The 6,000-nt window shown below is 37.0% G+C and overlaps 1 protein-coding gene and 1 long non-coding RNA gene across 2 annotated transcripts in view; one reads left to right on the top strand and one right to left on the bottom strand.

Annotated features, from left to right (window-relative positions):
* LOC136843247 (uncharacterized) overlaps window positions 1–6,000 on the bottom strand; it is a 379,609-nt gene that overhangs the window by 347,917 nt on the left and 25,692 nt on the right. The window lies entirely within an intron of this gene.
* The window catches only part of LOC136843245 (oxytocin receptor-like), a 205,942-nt gene that overhangs the window by 197,232 nt on the left and 2,710 nt on the right, over window positions 1–6,000 (top strand). The window lies entirely within an intron of this gene.

Here is a 6,000-nt window from a genome sequence, read left to right as displayed (position 1 = left end):
AACTGATACTGTATTTCATTAAATAATGATAATATACGTCTCCCCTTTCTGGATGTTATTGTGAATTTCCCAAACGGGTCGCCACTGCGTTGAACGTAGTTGCTATCAAACAATGATTTCCCGAGCTGATTGGAAATTGAAGTTTATGACTATGAGGTCTCTCTCTCTCTCTCTCTCTCTCTCGTATTGTCATTTTTAGCAAGCTCAACCCTCATTGGAATAGACCAGTGTACGATCCTCGGACACGACGGGAGGGATTGGAATTGGGGTGTTCTATAAACACCCAGTATTTCCCGTTACGTTTCAAGTTTTTAAACCCAAAACCTATAAAAACACAATATGATTCCAATGCCTGGCACACAGCCTCGTGTAATCTTTGGATTTTATCATTCAGGATTTATAATCGGATTACTTACGCGGCAAGAGATTAGCCTAAAACATCTCGTCCCCCGTAGGGAGGGTAATGACTGACTTAAGGTTCTCTGCAGCGTCCCTTCAGCCCCTAACTGCAACCCCTTTCATTCCTTTTACTGTACCTCCATTCATATTCTTTCTTTCATCTTTCTTTCCACCCTCTCCTAACAATTGAGTCATAGTGCAACTGCAAAATTTTCCTCCAGTTACACTTTTCAAACCTTTTTACTCTCAATTTCCATTTAAGCGCTGAATGACCTCATTGGTCCCAGCGCTTGGCCTTGGGCCTAAATCCTGTATTATATACTATTCTAAAACATATCGTCGACTAAGAGGACATACTATGCAACTGCACCCTATGGGGTTGATTCCTGAAACGATGATCAATAAACAACCCATTTGGATTTCGTATGGGAAAAATGTTTATGTAAAACTAGCAAGTGATGAAGATTCCGTACAATATATCAATTTGCCTTGCATGAACTCTGAGGAAAAATCAACAACATTGATGATCTTCGTTAGTGTGCCAAGCAGACATTTTTTTTATCCTAGCGAGCAGCGAAGATATAATTAAAGGATACGAATTAAATTACCATCACTCTGAACATGTCGTTAATAACCTGCATAGTTTGATGGCACGAAGCCCTACATCAATCTGTCATTTCCCTTTAATCTCTGATCACACAATTTTTGTACATTTGGTAAACTGCCTTCATACGTACAAACCAAGCTTTCACTGGAGACAGGGCAAATGTGCGAAAGAAGATTGAATAATATAATACATACAAGCATAACAAGGAAAAGATGTTATATATACCCCAACTGACTCCCGGAGGTAGAAACCCACCTCATCGAGGGTGGGGCTGATTTGCCGAAGCTTGGTACCCCAAAATTCCTCAGGAAACCCGGAGGAGGACCTCGACCGTGCCAAAGTCAGCGGAAGTTGATTTCAACCAGATGCCTAACCGGAATAACAATCTTGAAAATATGATTAGCAAAGCATTATGTAAATTTAAGGCTATTACGTAACAGCTGTGACTTTCAAATGTGTTTCAAAAACTAATGATGTCCATCTCTTCTACACAAAAATTTCTTATTTCTTAATAACTGTAGCTGTTAAAAGTATCTAAAATACTTATTTTATGTATAGGTCATTCTCTCCTATGAACTGTACGTCCTGGTATCTCAAAATCCTCCCATAGAGCCTTCGGAGAAATCTAAAATTCTGCAAGGCACTTGCTGCAGTGAGTACCCAAGAACCTCTAACTCGCTTTTGGCTTCCGTGGAGTCACCTGTCAGTCACGGTTTCGTATACCGACCGACCTCGCAACTCTCTTTGCAGAGACTAGAGACATGGCGACCGGAGTTAGTGAATAAGGTTGAAAATAAAATGCATAATTTAACATAGGGTAATAAAATACGCAGTTGTTCGTATAATATATAAAAAAATTATCTATTTAAGATTTATAGCCGCTAGATCAGTTGGAATTATCATTACCATCATCATCCTTGGACTGTGGGTGGCGTCAATTGGAGGTAATTTTTCTGGACCTCTGGGAGGGGAATTACGAAATTAATATAGTTATCTGTGACCCCTGTAACAGGTTATGAGTTTTGACTAACGTGTAATGATCTCGGAAATATGTTAGACACAAAGTCTAGACTTTGATTAGACCCATAATGAAAAAACAATCTCATTCGTCGTGGTGTCTGTAATCTATAAAATAGCGACACTAAACGGTTTGATCAGTCTTATAGGCATATGTCGTTTTGAAATTCATAAATTAAAAAGATTTGTATCCGTTGGGAAGGACGACGGAACGAACAACAAAATGGGATATACATACATACATACATACATACATACATATATATATATATATAGAGAGAGAGAGAGAGAGAGAGAGAGAGAGAGAGAGAGAGAGAGAGAGAGAGAGAGATAATCAATACAACTTACTTTTCTCAATGAATCATCCTTACAGCAATTTTTTAACACGTACCAGTAAAAGAAAATGGACAATGTTATCATCATAATTTTTCAAAATTACTTTTAGTTTCAGTTGTATACAAACATACAAAAATATGGCTCACTGTATTTTCCGGAGCCAAGCGCATGTAGATTCCTGTACTTATTCCGTCAAAGCTGTAGCGAATACTTACGCTATTTTGCGATTGCATAAAATATATCAAGAATATTATGCTTGTTCTTCTGTAAGACTTTGTGACGGCCAACGGGAAGCTGTGGATTGTTTGTTACATGAAAAAATAAACATATGACCAAACATGACGGTGGACTTGCATCGTGGAATCTATTTTCAATTCTAAATATATCTTTTAAATCAGTTTTCTTTCTTCTTACATGTTGGTATTGTAGTAGGTGAAAGTTTGCTTCCCATTCTTCTCCTTCATCCACTTGAGCATGTCCACATCATGAATAATAATAATAATAATAATAATAATAATAATAATAATAATAATAATAATAATAATAATAATAATAATAATAATAATAATAATAATATGAGTAGGATGATTTACCAAAACACCACAAAATCCTTCTGTTTTCCATTCCTAGTAATTTTACTTTCTCTGTGCAGATGGAGGAGAAGAAATAATAAGTTCATTTCCCTTAAAGATTAACGGTATCAGGTTTCTGGTGTTGGTGTATAAAATAGCATTTACGAAAGAATCTGAATTTCTCTTAAGACGAGAGAGAGAGAGAGAGAGAGAGAGAGAGAGAGAGAGAGAGAGAGAGAGAGAGAGAGACGTACTCAATTTTGTATTGGATCTATATACCGCAGTTGTCTTATTATAATTCGACAGGTAGGTAAGGCTACTGCCTAGGGTAAGAGTACCTAAATTTATATCTCCCCTACCTCTGGAAGTAGAACAGAGATCCAAAATATACATCAATATTTCCTGGTATCACTGTGCTTTATCAAGTAGCAAAATATAAGGGCAAGATTTACTTCATTTATATCATATTATATGACTTATATAAATATGTATGATAATATTACATGTTATACATTTGAAGGACTTTATCTACGTTAGTTTTCTTTGGTGGCCCAATTAGAAACCGGTGTTCAACCGGGAGGCAAAGATCAGGAAGAAAGGAAAGGGCCGCGCTACACCACAACCCCCCAACTTAGCTAATGCTTGGCTCTCTCCAAGACACATACATAGCCTTAATGTCACATGGCACTGAGATTTTGTCAGTTTTGCTGCTGAATTTTAACAAGAAATAAATCGTTCAAAATGCAAATTGATAAGAGTACTTTAAATTATGAAAATTTACATCAATACGAAACTTGTTCCCTCTAACGGAAAGCGGTAACATAAATGACGGCAGAAATTAATTCACTACACCTGCCTCCCCATTTATGGCTATTACCGTGATTTTCCCAAACAGTCGCCACCGTGTTGAAAGCGGTTGCTCTTTCCCAACTCTCTCTCTCTCTCTCTCTCTCTCTCTCTCTCTCTCTCTCTCTCTCTCTCTCTCTCTCACTTTCGTATCACAATTGTTAGCACGTTCAACTCTCATCTCAATATAGCAGCGTTCGATCCCCGAAAGGATAGGGAGGAGATAGAACTGAGGCATTTTATAAAAACCGAGTATTTCCCATTCCGTTTCAAGTGTTTAAACCCCAAAACAGTCAAAATAAAATGTGATTCCAATGCTTAGGTACACAGCCTCGTATAATCATTGAATTATATTATTCAGGAATTACAATCGGATTATTTCCGCGGGATGATAATAAGTCTAAAACGTACAGAGGACGCAAAACTAAAACCTGTGAGAATGATTTCTTAATCAATTATCTATATGCAGCTCATTAAAAGTTCATATTGGTAAAACATATCCAAATAAAAATTTATACACACTTGGCAGAGTAAATATGTGGTGGATGTGATTAACTTCTTGCTATTTTCTATAATCTATTACTTCTAATTGTATATTACTTACAAATTTGTCTATATACGTGTATATATATGTGTGTGTGTGTGTGTAATAAGACGATATATATTAAAGAAAGATGCAGGAGGTGAGGTAATCACATTTACTACAAAAGACAGCATTTCTAAAGAAAAACAAACAAATAATTACAGATGAATGTAGACCTGGGCTTGAGACGAGGTAGAAGATTAAAACTTGAATTTTTAATGCGCAGTCTTCACTACTACTACTACTACACGTGTACACTATATATATATGCATATATATATATATATATATATATATATATATATATATATATATATATATATATATATATATGTGTGTGTGTGTGTGTGTGTGATTATACAGTAAATATACATGATTATACAGTATACATATACATATATATATATATATATATATATATATATATATATATATATATATATATATATTGTTACATTCTGGAGCCAGTTAGCTGTATGGAAATGAGTATTTTAATTAACTGCCTTGAAAGCCAACACAAAGCACTTAGAATGTAAGCAATAAATGGGATGAATAAACTGACTTGCCTTGATATCACTTCTAAGTAAACAGAGAATTGGAGGTCGCCATGGGGAAAAAATTAACCAGTTGTTTACTTTAAATTAAATTTATTTACAAATGGAGCAATCACGAAATTAATATGAAAGGGCTAACTGAGCAGCAACCAAGCACATACAGTGTGCAAAAAAATTAGACAATGCATAGCAAACTGCTGAACCTGAAAAGGCTACGGCCCTGAAATAGTTTAACATGCAGATGAACGTGAAGGTTGCTAGTGGTTGCATGCTTTTGTGGTAACGCAACTTGTTATCAGGTGGGGGGGGGGGACTGTCCAGTGTCCCAGCTGCTAATCAGGAGATTCTTGCATGTGGCAGGATGGCAGTTAAACGTATATGCTGGGTTTTGCTCTCTAGCCAGGGAAACAGACCTTCCAAGGTGCTGGATAGCAGGTTCTGAAAGAGAATTCCAGGTTAGCATTCAAAACCCAATGAGTTTCTTTCACATGAACTTAATTATGCACGATGGAGGAATTGATCAATTACACTTAATTAGCCCGTGGTAACACTATGGAGGGAGTAATCCAATTCCAATAACTGAATTTATTTACTTTGAGTTTGGGGCGAGTCATGAACAAAGGGCGGTTAGGTTTGATTTGGGCGAAGGGGCTTTGTTTAGGAGAATGAAAAGTTGGAAATATTGAAAATGGAGAGAAATTCACGAGAAGAAAAAGAAAGCTGGCAGGGGACCGAGTACTTCCAGACGTACCTGATTCCTTCTGTGCTTAGAGCTCGTTGCATTAGACGAATTTTGGCTGCAGGAATCTCGCTTTTCGTGCCAATTCAGAGAGAAGAAAGGGGCACCACTCGACGCTGTGGTGTTTGGGTAAGGAGTGTATGAAGCCCAGGTCACAGGGCACTGCGTCTGCTTTGTTGTTTGGCTTGGAGCACAGGACATCGGCGATCTGAAAGCAGTCACACAGCCAGCGAAAGGTTGTATGGAAAATAAGTCTTATAGCCTAGTTAAATCCTTGAGAGTTAGGATAATAGCCTATTTACAGCCCAGATTCGCCCCTGTGTCTAATGACTATCTGACCCCCCAAT

This window comes from Macrobrachium rosenbergii, chromosome 11 (assembly GCF_040412425.1).
Source record: "Macrobrachium rosenbergii isolate ZJJX-2024 chromosome 11, ASM4041242v1, whole genome shotgun sequence".
NCBI classification, from domain to species: Eukaryota; Metazoa; Arthropoda; class Malacostraca; order Decapoda; family Palaemonidae; genus Macrobrachium; species Macrobrachium rosenbergii.
Note: the sequence above shows the minus strand (reverse complement) of the source record. Positions and strands in the feature narration are given on the sequence as shown.